The sequence below is a fragment of the Podarcis raffonei genome, chromosome 18 (genome assembly GCF_027172205.1).
Source record: "Podarcis raffonei isolate rPodRaf1 chromosome 18, rPodRaf1.pri, whole genome shotgun sequence".
Taxonomy (NCBI): Eukaryota; Metazoa; Chordata; class Lepidosauria; order Squamata; family Lacertidae; genus Podarcis; species Podarcis raffonei.
In genome coordinates this window covers 1,714,259-1,732,512 of record NC_070619.1, presented here as the reverse complement: position 1 = coordinate 1,732,512, position 18,254 = coordinate 1,714,259, and the positions used below count along the sequence as shown (strand labels likewise).

The 18,254-nt window shown below is 46.5% G+C and overlaps 1 long non-coding RNA gene and 1 other non-coding gene across 7 annotated transcripts in view; both read left to right on the top strand.

The window, feature by feature from the left end:
- The window catches only part of LOC128405682 (uncharacterized), a 52,306-nt gene that overhangs the window by 13,970 nt on the left and 20,082 nt on the right, over positions 1-18,254 (top strand). The gene's annotated exons all lie outside the window — the stretch shown is intronic.
- On the top strand, positions 15,377-15,517 carry LOC128405926 (U4 spliceosomal RNA). The gene has a single exon (XR_008328376.1). It is a non-coding gene; the product is annotated as a U4 spliceosomal RNA (small nuclear RNA).

Genomic DNA, 18,254 nt, shown 5'->3' with positions numbered 1-18,254 from the left:
AGAATCTTGAACGTGGCTCAGTAATACCACAAATATATGCAAAAATTATTGACAGCCAAACTGGGTCATTCTTCTGCCCCTCTGGTTGTACAGATTGGATGCCCACCTTTTAAATTAAGGTTTCTTGGCTAGTGGGGCAGGATTGGGCATGATGTGAGCTCCTGAGAAGGTTGTTGGTGTTGTCCTGTTCCAACCAAGACACCCAACTCTGAATCCCAGCCACTGCCAGGGACAAACTGGGGTTGCCGCTTCCACGCTCAGCCCCAAACCCCGAGTCAGGGTGCAGGATATTTTGAGCCGGATCCAGCAAGGGCATTATAAACAACCCAACTGGGTCGTTTTTCACCCATTGGACGCCAACCCTTTGGAAAAACGTTTCCCGCTTTTAACTGGGACCCGACTTTGAGAAAGGGAGCGTGTGGGGGGTCAGGCATTGTGTGAGCCCAGGGAGGGTTGTTGGTTTTGCATATAAAAAAAAATGTAAACCAGACATCTACCTCAGAGGCAGCCTCATGCAAACTTGTTCATCTGTGTCTGAATAGGCACCCCTAAATGACATTCGCATCATCTGGTGGCTTTGGAGGACGACCTCTGACCCTGTCTGGCTCTCCCGCATAGAAAGGCTGTCGTCTTCTCCCCCTGTCTGGCCATTGTCCCTCCATTTCCATATTGCTCCCCCACCCCTCTTTTTCCCATGCTGTCGCTCTCAGAGGTTCACCCCCTCCCAACCCTTTCCCATCTTTTTCTCCCGCCCCATCGGAGCCTGTTTTTAAAAATCAATCAAGTTTAGAGAAGAGAAGGAGACTCCTCACATTCGGAGAGGCTGGAGGAGCCGGACACTTATATGCTGAAAGGATTTTTATTTTGCAGGGCGGGGGGGGGAGTCTGTTTTGAGTTTTCTCTCCCCATCCGAAATCTCTCTTTTTGACATCCCCCCCCACACTTTGGGAACGCAGAAATGGCAAAATGTGGCGATTTAGGCGGAACCGTCTACTTTGGACAGCAAGAGACAGGAGACTGAGTGAGTAGCAAACTTTTGCAGAAATGAAAATGGGCTCTCTCTTGTGGGCAATGTTTTGACGTTTTTGGGGAATAAGCTTTGCACAGGGTGAAATCCGGAGCCTCAAATCCAGAGAGAAAGTAGGAGGAGGAAATAACCCATTTGAATTGTCCTAAGTCATGGCCACTAATTTCAATGGGTCTACTTTTGAGTAGGATTGGCTACAATTGACTTGCCTTTTGTTAAAACTGTAGGATTTTAATTTTAATATTTTTTTTAATAAGGACTAGTAGGAATAGGCAAATCTGTCCATTTCACTCTTTCTTGTTTCCCCAGTCTTTAGCTTAGTTCTTTACCTTTTCACAGCAGTTTGTGATTTGTATTTTTATTAAGGGGGGGAAGTTCTCATGAAACGTCATTGCTGAATCTTTCCTAAAACGCTAATTTCTTGTTTTCACAAATATCATGCATCTTATCCACACTTTACTGTCAAATAATGCATGTCTGTGTGTGTGTGTGTATGTGTGTGTGTGTGTGTGTATATATATATATATATATATATATATATATATATGCGCATGACTTGGCTGGAGAACTGGCTTGTAAAATTCAGAAAAGTGCAAATTTTGACAGGGAGCTGTTTTCTGGTTTCCATATATTTTTCAAAACTGGGAATTTGCTTTTGTTTCTGATGTTTTTGATCTGTTTTATGTTTGTTTTATGGTTCTCTTTTGTAGGCTACCTTGAAAATCTAGATTGATAAAAAAAGAAATGAAATGAAATTGTGAATTTTGTAGGTTCACCTTCAGAGGTGAGGCCAGCTGAATAGCTACCCTGTCCTGAGAGAGAAAAGAGATTATTTTATCTCCTCTTCTTTTACAAATTTAATTGAGGACACCCTTGTAACACTTTTGACCTGGTTGGAGGGCTCTTCCAAGATTCATTTTGCCATTTTATACACTGGCAGAGATGCTTTGTTAATATTTATCCATCCATCCATCTATCCATTCCTTCCTCCCAAAGGAACTTGAGAACAACTCACTTTGGAAGATCCTTAAAGAGTTGGGGGGGGGGTCTTGCATCAATTAGGCCAAAGATGCATTTGTGGGGCTGAAAGTATCCCATACCTGCAAATCTTAATCAGCTGTTCAAGATGAACCGGTTGCTAGCGTGCGAAACAGTTTTCTGTGTTAATTTTTGTGTGCACATGTTGCTGTTGTTGCTTAAAATAAAAAATAAAAATTCTGCCTCCTCTTACCTCCAGGCTTTGGGTTGGGTAGCCAAGCTGAGTTAGGCACTTGGCGATGAACTGATCCAATCGAGTTGTGGATGCTGATTTCGCCGGGCGAAATCCTTGGACAGACCTCTTTGCTTCTAGGGACTCGGTTTTGGAAACCTGCAAATGAAATTTCAGAGGTGGCATATACCCAAGGGTGGGGTAGGGGGCGGTGAAGGGGGGAAAGGCCCCCCAATAATAATAATAATAAATTAGGAACTGTGGTTTGATCAAAATAGGAACAAACGAAGCAATTTGCTGGTAGTGCTGGTTGTAAGCATTTGCAAAGGGATGACGCATGCAGACAGGTAGAGAGAGAAATGTGTTGAAATCCTGGGAAGCTGTGCAATGATTTGGTTTTCTTTTAGCATCCAGAGATTTACACGAACTGGAGTGGAGGCTGAGGATAATAACAAAATAATCAGAATAATTATCAGCATCGTAGGCAGGGGGAGGCAGGAGAATTATGGCCGGTCCCTTTAAGATGCACAGACCACGTCTTCCTTCTCCTGGGGTCCGTGACTCAGCAACTGCAGAGCCAGTAACTTTGGGAGGGAAGAGAATTTTTGCACACAGGGTTACTCTAGAGGCAGGTGCAACTTGGGTCTCAGTGGGATATGCCTGGGCCTGGAGTGGGGTTGGCGGGGTATATATATTGTTATAGTGGGAGCAGTCTGCAAGAGGCGGCAGGTCTCCAAAGCCACATATTTGTGGGGGTGTAAAAGGGGGTATTCCTTGAGGGCAAGCCGCTTTGAGTGTCTCTTCCAACGGCAGTTTGGACGGCAGGGTTATTTTTGAATGCCTTTGCGATATTTCAGGTTATTATTTCACTGCACTTAAAGGCCAGCTTTGTCTTCAAGGAGTTCAAGGTGGCCTGCATGCTTTCCCCCTCCTTACACAACAACCCTGCAAGGCAGACTAGGTTGAGAAGCAGTGGCTGCCCCCCCCAAGGTCGCACCCAGGGAGCTTCACAGCCGAGTGGGGCTTCGAATGCTGGCCTCCCATCTCCTTGCCCGATGCTTTAACCACCACACCAGGGATATATGTATTTTTGGGCACACCGTGTTGCGAAATTCTGGACACACTGCGAAATTCAGGTAAGGGGCAAAGTTTCAAAAAACGGCTCCCGTCTTGTGTCCAAAAACATGCATCAGGTAGCTCAGAATGTAAGCGTGAACTAGATTGAATTTCTCCCTCTCCCCCTTGGTCTAAATACATAGTTGTTTGGGCAAGGCCTACCCAACAGGGCTGGTTTTTCTCTTTGGTTATCTAGCTGTATGAGTATATATGATGTCATAAAGCTAGAAAACCGAATGTACAAACCCACCCACTACTCGACGGGGCACCCCAGCTTTTGCAAATGTCTCCCCACGTCTACATCTTCCAGCAAAGGGTCCTGTGAATTGTTGCAGGGGGCGGGGGAGGCAGGTGACCCCTTTCTCATTATTGTGGGTTGTAGAGGAAGAGTTTTCTCTTAGGCGGCGGCCAGTTAAAATCTTACTTGTTGAAAGAGAAGGATGGGGTTGAACTAGAAGGCGGGGGGTAAATATAAATGAATAAAATGGAACAGCAACATCAGGCAATGGGGCTTCTCTGAGCGCCTCTGGCTGGCTTTCAACAGGGATGGAATTTTATTAGGGAAAACATCCTGGCTGTAAGAGCTGTTGGACGGCGGATCGGGGTCCCTCAAATGGTCTTCTATCATTGATGCTTTAGCTGAGATTCCTGCATTTCAGGGAGTTGGACTAGATAATAGAATAATAGAATTGTAAGGTACCATGAGTATAATAATAATAATAATAATAATAATAATAATAATAATAATAATTTTTTTAAAAATCCACTCATCTAACTGGGTTGCCCCAGCTACTCTGGGCAGCTTCCAACAGATATAAAAACACAATAAAACCTCAAACATTAAAAACTTCCTAACAGGGCTGCCTAAAGACATCTTCTAAAAGTCATACAGTGGTACCTCGGTTTACGAACTTAATCCATTCCGGAAGTCCGTTCTTAAACCAAAACCGTTCTTAAACCAAGGCGCGCTTTCCCTAATGAGGCCTCCCACCGCCAGTGCCCTTCCACCATTCGGATTCCGTTCTTAGACCAAGGTAAAGTTCGCAAACTGGGACACTACTTCCGGTTTTGCGGAGTTCATAAACCAAATTGTTCATAAATAGGGCTGTTCTTAAACCGAGGTACAATTGTAGTTTTTTATCTCCTTGACATCTGAGGGAAGGGTGTTCCATAGGGTGGGCACCACCACCAAGAAGGCCCTCTGCCTGGTTCCCTGTAGCTTCGCTTGTCGCAGTGAGGGAACCTCCAGAAGGCCCTCAGAGCTAGACTTCTGTGTCTGGGATGGATGGTGGGGGTGGAGACGCTACTTCAGGTTTCAGGGCCAAGGCTGTTTAGGGCTTTAAAGGTTAGTATCAACACTTTGAATGGTGCTCAGATACATACTGGGAGCCAATGTAGGTCTTTCAGGACCGGTGTTATGTAGTCTCGGTGGCTGCTCCCAATCACCAGTCTGACTGCCTCATTCTGGAATAGTTGTAGTTTCCGAGACACCTTCAAAGGCAGCCCCATGTAGAGTGCATGGCAGTAGTCCAAGCAGGAGAAAACCAGAGCATGCACCACTGGTGAGACAGTGGAAGTAGGGTTGGAAGGGGTCCTGAGGGTCATCTAGCCCAACCCCCTGCAATACAGGAATCTTTTTCCCAATGGCTTGAACCCATGACCCTGAGATTAAGAGAAGAGGGGGTATGGGAGAGTTCATGAGAGAGAAAAGGAGAGAGCGCCCCCCCCCCTGAGATTAAGAATGTCCTGCTCTACTGCCTGAGCCATCTCAGTTGCATTAGTCATTCCTCTGCCCCACCCCTTGCCCACTCCCAAGTCTGCAATTCTGTGAAATTGTGTGTGTGTGTTTTTACCTGGAAAAGCAGTGGATCGTGACAGCAGTCTCCAGTGCAGCTGGGCTACAGGTCAGTGGCAGAGCACTTGGTTGGCATGTAGAAGGTCCCAGGTCCCATCTGTCATGGATGCTTTAGCTGAGGTTCCTGTATTGCCGGGGGATGGACTGGATGACCCTTGGGTCCCTTCCAGCTCTACAGTTCTAGGATTCTATGGTTCAGTCTTCAGTCCTCTGCCCCTGCTGCAACAAAACATGTCTCTCCTGCGTCGGTCTCTACGGCCACAGCAAGCGCTGCAACCTTCCAACAGCTTGACCACAGCCCCAAAGGTGCACTCTGTTGCAGTCCTGTGCTGCCAGCAGTGGCAGAGCTCAGTGGAGGGAGAAGCCAGCCAAGTCTCAGGGGGGTCCTTGCCTGGGGGCAAAGTCCGAATGCAAGGCCCAGCCGAAGGTCCAGAGTATCTCAGTTCACATAGTCAGATGAACTGGGGGTCAAGAAAGCCAAGGGCCCAAGGTCACAAGAAGCAGCAAGGTCTGGTCAGAAACGACAATTTTTTGTTTCCAGTAACTGACTGAGGCTGGAAATTCTGCTTGAGAAAGCTGGAGTCAGCTGGTTCACATCAGGAGCAAGAAGGCTGATGAGCAACAGGTGGAGTCACCTCACCTTCTGCTCCTTCAGGCTGCTGCTCAGCAGGTGAAGCCGACTCCTGGCCCATGACACACTCCTCCGTTGTCTCCCAAGAGAGATGGATGCCAGCAGCAGCAGCAGCAATAATAGAATTGCAGGAGGTTTGTTTTTTTAAGTGCCTAATTTATCCAGATTACTGCTAATTATTCCTGCAGGGGGTTGAACTGGATGACCTTTGGGGTGCCTTGCAATTCTACATTTCTAGGATTCCAATTGTGGGATGGCTCACCAAGGAGAGCTTGTGCCAGGCTTCAAAATCTTGCTCTCCCCGGCTGGCAAGATATCATTTGGCTTGGCCCAGACACTTTCAAGCCTATCTTCTTAAAAACTGAGAGCTAGAACTTTCTTTCTTTTGAAACAATGAAACTTTTCCTTCCTTTTAAACTACTATAGAATCAAAGCATACTCAGTGCCCTGGTTACAAAACTAATAATTTATTATTACTGCTATTATTTTTCATAGAATCGTAGAATCATGGAATTGTAAGGTTGGAAGGGACCCCAAGGGTCATCTAGCCCAACCCCGGGCAAGGCAGGAATGTGCCCTTAATTTCAGATCACGCCTCTCACTCGCCTGGAGGGGGTGGAGAAGGCTGCTGCCTGTGTTTATAGAAACCAGCGTAGTGTTCAAAGGTAACAAATTACTTTTAGTGCTCCAGCGACTTTGACCTCTCTGTTCATGTGCTGAGTGCGTCCCTCAGACCAAAAATGATTCCCCACCTTTAAAGATCTGTTTTGTCCCAACAATTTGACAGCTTCCTCCAACCCTCATTCAGCTTCGCCATCTTACTTGGGCATCATCTTCCTGGGAACTATCTGCAAAGGTAGTTAAATAACAATTTCCTGGTTTGTGCAGGTGGCAGAAGGTGGGAGGGAGGACTCTTCCCCCCCACACACAGAGGCGCAAGCCGATGAGTCAGAAAGAACATCTTAAAATAGGCTCCACTTTAAGGTCTCGTCTTCCAAATGCCATTAATTTTCTGGAGATTACAGACCTTCTCCGTATCCTAGCATCAGAAGCTATTCCCGGGAAGGGAACAACAGTCAATTGTAAAAAGCAACACGAAACTGAAAAGGAAAAATCTTCCAGGCTGATCTGTAAAATGAGAATTGTTTGTTTGTTTGTTTGTTTGTTTGTTTTGCAAATTAAAAGCCTCTTTCACTAGAGTTGGAAGTGACGCTGAGGGTCCTCTAGTCCAACCCCTTGTAGTTGCTTTGGGGGACATCATGGCCTTTAAGTGCGTGTTGAATATGCATCAAGTGTATGGCATCAAGTGTGGAATCATAAAAGGTAAAGGACCCCTGACAGTTAAGTCCAGTTGTGGACGACTCTGGTGTTGCGGCACTCATCTCGCTTTACTGGCCAAGGGAGCCGGCGTACAGGTCATGTGGCCAGCATGACTAAGCCGCTTCTGGCGAACCAGAGCAGCGCACGGAAACACTGTTTACCTTCCCACCACAGTGGTACCTATTTATCTACTTGCACTTTGACGTGCTTTCGAACTGCTAGGTTGGCAGGAGCAGGGAGCAACGGGAGCTCACCCCGTTGCGGGGATTCGAACTGCCAAACTTCTGATCGGCAAGTCCTAGGCTCTGTGGTTTAACCCACAGCGCCACCCGCGTCCCAGTGGAATCATAGTATCATACAACTGTGGGGTTGGGAGGGGTCCTCAAGGTCCACTAGTCCAACCCTCTGCAATGCAAGAATCTCCACTAGATCGTACCCAACCTCTCCTTAAGAACCTCCAGGGTTTGCAAAGCTGTGCGAAGCCATCTGTGTAGTAATCTCAAGGCGTTTCCCCCTACGAAGTGGGTTTTAAGAGTGTTGCTTCCCAAATTTTATTCCAAGGCCCTGTGACCTTTTGAATAAAAACGTTATCCACAGACACACTTCGTTCCAGCTGCTCTGATCTAGACCCAACATACACAAACCCCCGGGACCCACTCTCCACAAATCCTGACAGCCAGAAGACCACCTGCCCGTCGGAGAGGTGGCAAGACAATGGATCTGTCTGGAGTCTGAATTGTGGGGGGACAGGCTGTTTTATGATCTGTGTAGTTCACTGAGAATAGAAAACAGCTAGTTGGGCCATCTCTCTCTTCCCTCAGCCTCCATGGCCTCACCTCACTCTGCTAAATCATCTGGCCCTAGATTTATATTTTTAAAAGGTCAACTATAGTGTCAGCACACACACACACTCATGGAGGAGAGGGCTACCAATGGCCATTATTATTATTATTATTATTATTATTATTATTATTATTATTATTATTTTATTTATACCCCGCCCTTCCCGGTTCAAAAACCCAGCTCAGGGCAGCTAACAACAAATTTAAAACACTTTAAAACACTTAATTATAAAAGCAGCATCAAATACAGTATAAAAACACGAAAAACAATAAAATTCAAAAATCAGTTAGATAATCCCCAGGGCTAGCTGGCTGAATTGGTCCTACTTGGGCCAGCGAGGAGGCCGGGGGAGGATTAGCTGTGGGGTCTCAGAGCGGGTGATCTTCGTACAAGGGGAGGGAAGGGAAGGGAAATAGAAGATCAGGCTGAATTCAAATTATAGGCCAGGCGGAATAGCTCTGTCTTATAGGGCCTGTGGAAGGAAGTTAAATCCTGCAGGGCCCTGGTCTCCTGGGACAGAGCGTTCCACCAGGTCGGAGCCATCACTGAGAAGGCCCTGGCCCTTGTGGAGGATAATCTGACTTCCTTAGGGCCCGGGACCTCTAAACTAGGATTATTCATGGACCTTAAGGTCCTCTGCAGGGAAGACCAGGAGAGGCAGTCCTGTAAATACGAGGGCCCTAAGCCACAAAGGGCTTGAAAGGTCGAGACAAGCACCTTGAACCTGACCCTGTACTCCACCAGGAGCCAGTGCAACTGGTCAAGCACTGGGTGAATATGCTCCCATGGCAGGGACCCCGTCTTACCCCACCCATCTGACTGGGTTCCCCAGCCACTCTGGGAAGCTTCCAACATATATAACCAACACTCTTCAAACATGTATAAAAACATAATAAAACATTAAACATTATAAACCTCCCTGTGCTGGCTGCCTTCCCATGTCTCCTAAAGGTTGTCTCGTGACTTATCTGCTTGGCTCGGGGGTTGCATAACTCCAGACCCTCCTACGTTTCTCTGATGAAAATAGGGACGTCCTAAGGAAAAGCGGGACATTCCGGGATCAAATCAGAAACCAGGACGGCTTCTGTAAATCCTGTACTGTCCCTGGAAAATGGAGACACTTGGAGGGTCTGTGAATAGCAGTTGGTGGAAACCACAAGAGAGGAGGGTGTTGCTCATGCCTTGCTTTTAGGATTGGGGCCCTTGGCCAGCCCCCAGGAGGACAGGATGCTGGACTGAGTCAGCAGGACAATTCTGACAGCCTTATGACTCATATGTCAGCTTGGTGGAAACTCCATGTCCAAGTAGAGTCTATCTTTGAATCCCAGTTGCTGTGGCACTCGGGTCCTGCTAGTGGGATTTATTAAGTTATCCTTTTTTTGCCAGATCATTTTTATTTTTATTTTCCAGATATTTACCAAATCATTCAAACAAATTTAATACGAATCCCCCCCCCAAATTTCCTGCACTCCATTCTTGATGCTTCCAAAGTTCTCTTGCTGCATTGCTTCCCTCGTTATTTCTAATTCACATTCCGTTCCTTACAATTAACCTTATATTACAATAGGCTTTTTGTGTGTTTTTAAACTTATCCTTAGCCATTAGCTATCCACTTTCCAATTCCTGCACGTACAATATTTTAACATTTGCAATATCTGTAAGTGAGGTTAATCAACAAATTATCAGTCCATGATAATAATTATCATTTCTAAGCTAAGTTCCTTTCCTTCATTCTGCGTGTATGAAAATCTAATAGTTGACATTCACTAGATGCTTTCCCTTTTCTTCTTATAATAGCCCACTCTCTCCAGAAAACTTCCTGTCCACTGTGCTTTAATTTCCAGACCGTAAGGTAAAGGTAAAGGGACCCCTGACCATTAGGTCCAGTCGTGGCCGACTCTCTCGCTTTACTGGCCGAGGAGCCGGTGTGCAGCTTCCGGGTCATGTGGCCAGCAGGACTAAGCCGCTTCTGGTGAACCAGAGCAGCACACGGAAACACTGCTTACCTTCCCGCCGGAGCGGTACCTATTTATCTACTTGCACTTGGACGTGCTTTCGAACTGCTAGGTTGGCAGGAGCAGGGACTGAGCAACGGGAGCTCACCCCGTCATTGCGGGGATTCGAACCACCGACCTTCTGATCGGCGAGTCCTAGGCTCTGTGGTTTAACCCACATTGCCACCCGCGTTCCACTTCCAGACCATGGATCCCCTCAATTATTTAGCTATCCTTAGGAACATTGGAAGCTGGCACATGCTGTTTGGTGTTGCCCACACTGGCTGGCAGCAGCACTCCAGAATTTCAGGCAGGCCTCTCTCCCAGCCTTGCCTGGAGATGCTGCCAGGGATTCGAAGCCAAGACCTCCTGCATGCAGAGCAGGCACTCTCCCAGAGCTCCTTGGCCCTTTCTATCCTCTCCCACCAACAACCTTGTGAGGCAGGTTAAGCTGAGAGATATAGTGACTGGCCCCAAGGTCCCCCAGGGAGATTGGTGGCTGAGTGGCAGATTCGAACTCAGGTCTGTGGGGAGGGGGAGGTACAACACTGCATGTATCCCACAAAGTTCTACTCAGAGTAGAGACGTTAAAGTTACTGGACCCAAGTTTCCAATGGGCCGCCTCTGAGCGGGACTATAGTAAGAAAAACAAGAGGAGATTTCCTTGTTTGTTTATTTCATTTAAGAATCATAATGACTGCACTCCTGTTCAATAATTTCACACACACACGCAAGTTTTTAAAAACTGCATTATGTGTAAAAACAATTTTAAGAACAGAAAAACCCTAACTGCAATTACATACAAAATATATTTTTAAAAAGCAGGTTGTGTATAAAATCCATTTTCCAATGGTTAGCTTTTTAATCACTATGTCAATTTTAAAAAACAAAACAAAAACAAAACTCTATTGTGTTACATACTGTAGTGTTAACAAATTTATATTTTAAAATCAAGATTCAACTTTTTATATATACCTCGGTTTTGGAACGTAATCCGTTCCAGAAGACCGTTCGAGTTCTGAAACGTTCGAAAACCGAGGCTTGAAGGATGGTCTGCACATTCAATAGAGAAAATTGGAAAAAAGAAAACCTCAGCAGAAACCCTTTACTTCCGAGGCGTGCACAAAAATGGAAGCATTTACTTCCGGGGTTTTGGCATTTGAAAATTGAAACATTCGACTTCCAAGACGTTCAAAAACCGAGGTACCACTGTATAGATAACTGTATTTTTATGCACCCACCAGTCTTGAGATATCTCTATCTATATCTATCTATCTATCTATCTATCTATCTATCTATCTATCATCTATCTATCTATCATCTATCTTTCTCATACCCTCCAACATTTCTCAGATGGGACACCCTATTTTACATAAGGAAGCGTCTCCTGCACACGTAGACCTCGCGGGCACATCAACACTGGTCACCTTGAGCCAACTCCAACCTCTCCGCTGAACCTGCCTCACAGGGTTGTTGTGAAGGAAAAATGTGTGAAGGAAGGGATTGTGTGCAACACCTTCCACAGATAAATGGCAGGAAAAAGGATATGGGATTTGAGCTGCCTTGAGTCCCTGTCAGGGGGAAAAACAGGAAACAACAACAACAACAGAAGAAGAAGAAGAAGAAAATGAGAATGATCAGGAACATGCTAGAGGGAAAATCCTATTAAACTCAGTGGGACTTAGTTCTGAGTGAAAATGCTTAGGATCGCAGTGTAAGGCAGCCCAGTCTTGACCAAGTTACCTGGGAGTAAGCTCTACTGAACACAATGGGGCTTACTTCTGAGTAGACAGGGCAAGGCTCCATTTGATTAAAGGAATCAACACTCCCCATGTTACCCTAGAAATGACTGGCTGCGGAAGCATTGCAATTACAGTGGTACCTTGGTTCTCAAACTTAATCCGTTCCGGAAGTCCGTTCCAAAACCAAAGTGTTCCAAAACCAAGGCGCACTTTCCTATAGAAAGTAATGCAAAATGGATGAATCCGTTCCAGACTTTTGAAAACAACCCCTAAAACAGCAATTTAACATGAATTTTGCTATCTAACAAGACCATTGATCCATAAAATGAAAGCAATAGACAACGTACTGCAGTCACACAATTGGTAGCTGAACTGGGTTCCACACAGTCACAAAAACGCAAAATAAATAGTAAAAATAGACAGACCTCAGTGTAACACTCAAAAAGGAAGCGTAACACTCAAAACGGAGCACAGCTCCAAAAACGGCTTCAAAAAAATGTTCCCAAAACAGAACACTTATTTCCAGGTTTGCAATATTTGGGTTCCAAGTTGTTTGAGTGCGAAGGCGTTTGAAAACCAAGGTACCACTGTAAATAATTTAAAGTGGATTGGTGACATTTTCTTCCAAAAATATAGAAAGGGCTTTGTATGCAAGCTTCACCGTTTCCTTCATTTGGTGCAGGGATTTCATTTTCTGTATAAACAGGACTCTCTTTCTGCACCTACACACAAACCACTTTTAATTGTTCTCCATGGAGGAAAAGGGAAACCGGGACAATCCGGGATCAAATCAGAAACCGGGATGGCTTCTGTAATTCCGGGACTGTCCCTGGAAAATTGGGGCACTTGGAGGGTCTGCTCTCTGTCTGTCTATCTTCCCCCCTGTATTTCATAGAATGATAGAATTGTAGAGTTGGAAAGACCCCAGGGGTCATCCAGCCCAACCCCCTGAAAGGAAGGAATATTTGCCATGTTCCGGAGTGAGTGGCAATGGGCCCAAGCTTTCCCTGTGCAGGACGAGTATCGGCTGACTGGGGTGGGAGAGAAGTAACAGAAAACCGAGAGGGCGGGGGATGTAATGGAGTAGCCTGCCAGAGGGCAGGGGCTGGCTGGTCGGCGGGAGGGCCCAACATTTTGTGGAAGCCTCGCTTTTGTCGCTATGTTCTTGGCACACTGTGGCGAGGGATGACCCCAATGAGAGGGATGAGTCTGCCAAGGACTCGGAAATAGCTCAGTTGGCACTTGAAAAGGCAGTGGGGGGGTCCTTTGGCATTTCGCTGGGTCCATTTTCCTATGTCCTTTGGAGGCTTGCTTTGTCACCAGCTTCCTCCGTGCCACAATGGCGGGCCGCCCGTGCCCGCTCTCCCGGTGCCAAGACGAGGCAGCTGGATCGGAGGCCATTTCTGTTCAGTTTTGACTCCACCAGGCACTGAATGGGCTTGCCTGGCGTGGGTGGATATTGAGAGTCGAGTTCAGATCTGCCAGTCCAAGTTCTTTTTTAAACTTCTTTGTTCAGGGGCTAAACAGTCTCCCGGTTTGCGAAGTGGGGCACTTTCAGGAAAAAGCCTTCGAAGACAGGCAGAGGGGGGCAGACTGAACAGAGAAAGGCTTGTATAAGCATGAATGGTGTTGGTTGAGGGGGGGGGGCATTCATTATCCTTAGAATAAATTTAGGTGCAGGAAAAGGGACCCCCACAAAAAAAGTTAAAAAATGATCAAGGGGACGGAGTGACTCCCCAATGAGGGAAGCTTGCAAAGTTTGGGGGCTTTCTTAAGTTTGGAGAAAAGGCTAGTTTAAGGGAGGGTATAAAATGGTGTGTGGAATGGAGAAAGTGGATTGAGAGAAGATTTCCTCATGCATTCATATAACACCACAACTTGTGGGCATCCTTTATCAGCAAATCCCAGAGCAGTGTACGACATTAAAAACACATTACAGAACATCAGTGATAAAAACATAAGAAAAACATAAGAAAAAGCAAACTGACAGACAGTCGAATGATAAAATTGTCATCATAATGACTGTCCTCTACAGTTGGTGGCCATCACTAAATCTTGTGGGAGCAAATTCTGTGTTTTTACTTTGCACTATGTGAGGAAGTCCTTTCTTCTGTCGGTCCTGAAACTACCAGCGTAATTTCTTTTGCGAAAATATCAGGCTCGCAGCTTAAAAGGACACGGCACACGAGGAAAGGAGGAAGAGCTGGGAGGAAGAAACAGCAAGAGCAAACTATTCCGTGATTTTGTGTCATTCCATTTTAAAGCTGCCTGATCTAGGACTTGCCGATCAGAAGGTTGGCGGTTCGAATCCCCGCAACGGGGTGAGCTCTTGTCACTCGGTCCCTGCTCCTGCCAACCTAGCAGTTCGAAAGCACATCAAAGTGCAAGTAGATAAATAGGTACTGCTCCGGCGGGAAGGTAAACGGCGTTTCCGTGCGCTGCTCTGGTTCGCCAGAAGCGGCTTAGTCATGCTGGCCACATGACCCTGAAGCTGTACGCCAGCTCCCTCGGCCAATAAAGCGAGATGAGCGCTGCAACCCCAGAGTTGGCCACGACTGGACCTAATGGTCAGGGGTCCCTTTACCCTTTACCTTACTGGCAGTCCTTGAGGAGCTGCACCAACTCCCCGATGAGAAAAAGTGGCAATGTCTGGGGCTTTTAAATAAGGGGGAAGGCATGTTTCAAATGAGAAATGACTGAGCTGTATAAAATTATGAGTGGTCGGGAGAAAGAGGATAGAGAAAATATTTTCTCCCTCTCTCATATAACAGCAGATCTCCTAGAACAGAATCATAGAATCATGTGCTGATATATTTCCTCACCTTTATATGCAAAGTTTCTACCTGCAGGGAGTGAAAGAAAGCAGTTACTATTTAATTTATATTTACCTTTTTTAAAGTATTTCTGTAAAAAGCATGCAATGGATAAGGTTTTCTGATCTCACGACGCTCTCGATTAAAGCAACAACATTTCATATTGCAGTACAGAGGAATAGCAGTCCTCTGCCTCCAGGAGCCTACAATCTGGAGAAAGAAAGATGATTTTTCTTTTTTGCAGAGTGGGATGTTAACAGAGTGAGTGGAGAAAAAGACCCTGAAGGGAACGGGAAAGATAATGATGCCTCGATGGGGAGGGGATAAAAGAGAGTGCTGGACTGCCCCTGACACTGGAGGCTCAACTTAGCCATCTTGGCTGCATCAAACCATGGACTTGTCTTGGTTTCAGCAGCCCTCAAGGGGAAGCCCATGCCATCTGGGCCACAGGGCAGTGAGGCCTCTCATGGCATTGATCCCCAGGGAGCTGCTACTTTGAGGTAGACTGTGCCTGTGTGTGGGTGTTCCCTTAATATCCTGACTTAACGGCAGATCCATAGGCCTGTCTTTCCTCGGGAGAATGTACCTAATCTTTCTTCTTAAAGTGATGTGGCCCACCTTGTTTGGAGTGGAGCTTCTGCTCCTGGTTATTTCTTCTGAGATGTCCTGATGATGACAATTTTGCAATTGCTAGACAGGCTCCCTTTGGAAGACAGGGACGTAATTGGCTGCCGTATACCAAATCGGACTAGTCGCCCTTCCAGATCAGAGAATTTCCATCTCAACTTGGGTCTTTTCTTTTCTTTTCTTTTCTTTTCTTTTCACTGCTTTGCGCAGTGGCAGTATCATAATCAATGAGGTTAATCCGAGGCGCGATTATTGCTAATTGAAAACTTTTCCCAATACCCCGGAGAGCCAGTGTGGTGTAGTGGTTAAGAGCGGTAGATTCATAATCTGGTGAACCGGGTTTGCGTCTCCGCTCCTCCACCTGCAGCTGCTGGGTGACCTTGGGCCAGTCACACTTCTCTGAAGTCTCTCAGCCTTACTCACCTCACAGAGTGTTTGTTGTGGGGGAGGAAGGGAAAGGAGAATGTTAGCCGCTTTGAGACTCCCTTGGGTAGTGATAAAGCGGGATATCAAGTCCAAACTCCTCCTCTTCTTCTTTTGCCTGCAAAGAAGGTCTCCTACCGCTGAGCGATGGTTCTTCCCTTTAAAATAAAGCAAGATGCTGCTCCTCATGACTCTGGTTTAAACAGGAGTTCAGGAAGTGGCTTTACCCAGAGTTGGACCATTTAGCTGAAGACTGCCAAGACTCAAGAGGGAGAAGCACCTGTGGCTCTCTGCATCTTGCTTGATTCTGACTTCCATTGTCCCTGACCATTGGTCATGCTGGCTACTGGGTGTTGCAAACCAAAAGGACTTTGTACCAAACTGTGAAATGAACATTCTTCCACACCACCACCCAAAAATCAGAAGCCTTAACTTGGCTGTAGTTGTGGGCTTCAGGACGGGCACTCTGCACATGCCCTAGAAATGAACAAGCGGAAGCCTTGTTATTTTCCATCCATGTAAACGATGTGTACTAGAATGACTTTGGGCTATTTTAAATCATTTTGGCTGTGCGCTTTATTTCATGTAGCTTTTATTGAGATGAGCAACTCATTCAGAACCATGAGGCCAGCAGTTAGCTTTTCCATTGTCAGGGATTATCACAGCTGTACAGCATCAAGCCTGGGTTGAAATCCCCAGCAGCACTGGGGGAACCTCCCTATCTGAAACCCTGGCGAGTCGCTGCCAGTCAGTGCAGAAAATACTGAGAATGAGAGACTGTTGATTCCTGCATTCCAGGGGGTTGGACTAGATGACCCTGGGATCTCTTCCAACTCTATGATTCTTAGATTCTGTGCAGCAGCCAAGTTGGGTTTTCCCAAGGAAACAGATTGCTTCTCAGAGGATGGACCGAGGCATTGAATGCTAAAGAGCTAAGTAGAGCTTCCATGTTCAGGGGCAGCCTACCACCAAATGCCAGGCATGTAGTCCTGTCCTGGGAAGGAGAGCTGCAGCTTCATTCCAGAGCCCCTGTTTCACATGCAGGTTCAGTCCCTGAGGGCACCTCCAGGGAAGGACTGGGAGAGTCCCCTGCCTGGCTCAGCTTCCTGTTGAGACCAGATTTCCAGGTCCCCTGGTTTAACATTCAGAACTGAGGGTCAGAGGTCAGTCTTGCATTGCCATTGCTAGATGATCCATGGGCGTCCGGTCCAACCCTACAATTCTAGGACGCTATGCAGTCGTGGCATTGCCACATTCTGTACAGTGTCTTGATGGACAGGAGACAAGCCACACTCTCAAATTTCTGTTATGGACTGCCTCTTTCTGTACGATGCTTTGGGGTGGACTTTGGCTAAGGAGTTGGGCAGCTTCTAAGCTTTAAAAAGTTCTTGCACACTTTTGTTCTGGGTCCCCTCGCCTCCTTACAAAATGGGGGGGCGGGGCGGAGAATGCTGCTACAACAGAAGGAAACAATCTTCCTTGCTTTCCTCAACTGGCTCCTGTCTCTGCTCATGCTTCCCAGAATGATAACGGACTTAGGGTGCACTGCCATCCCTTGATGGGGAGCTGGGCTGTAAAAGCCAACCCCATTTTTTTCTTATGAGAGATAACTTTCTTTTTTAAAAACGCTCTAGTCCTCATGCCTGCAGCAAGAGGCTCACAGGCTCAATAACATTTGGACAAATCTTATTGTGTTTTAATTTGTTCTTACTGTGTTCTTCGTTCACCAGCAAAGAACTGGGCCCAATCTTCTTGGAGACTGAAAGCAGTCTACTCTCAGCTGGCATTGAATCTCCGGGGATTGGGGCCAAAAGAGCCACCTTGCCTGATTCTTTTCAATGCACAGGCTCCTTCTGCACACTGGGTAGAAATAATAATAATAATAATAATAATAATAATAATAATAATAATACTTTATTATATGCACCCATCTGACTAGGTTGACACTCTGGGCAGCTTCCAACAAATCAAACACATTAAGCACAGTAAAACATCAAACACTGAAACCTTCCCCATACAGGGCTTCCATCAGATATCTTCTAAAAGTCATATACTGTAGCTGTTTATCTCCTTGAAATTTGATAAGAGGGCGTTCCACAGGGTGGGCGCCACCACCAAGAAGGCCCTCTGCCCGGTTCCCTCTAACCTCGCTTCTTGCAGTGAGAGAACCGCCAGAAGGCCCTCAGTGCTGGATCTCAGTGTCCAGGCTGAACGATGGGGGTGGAGACACTCCTTCAGTTTTCAAGGCCGAGGCTGTTTAGGGCTCAGCACCAGCTCAGAAACATACTGGGAGCCAGTGAAGATCCTTTAAGACTCGAGTTATATGGTCCCAGTCACCAGTCTAGCTGCCACATTCTGGATTAGTTGTATTTTCTGAGTCACCTTTAAAGGTAGCCCCACAGCTCATTGCAGTAGTCCAAGCAGGAGATAACCAGAGCACGGACCACCCTAGCCAGATAGTGTGCAGGCAGGGAGGGTCTCAGATGGAGCTGGTAGGCATCCGCCCTGAACAACGGTGAGTCCAAAATGAACCCCAGGCTGCACACCTGGTCTTTTAGGTCCCCCCCCACCTGCCTGCCCCCTGTCCCCCAGAAACAGCACTCCTTGGGATTCAGCCTCAATCCATTGACTGCCATCCCACCCAATATGCTCT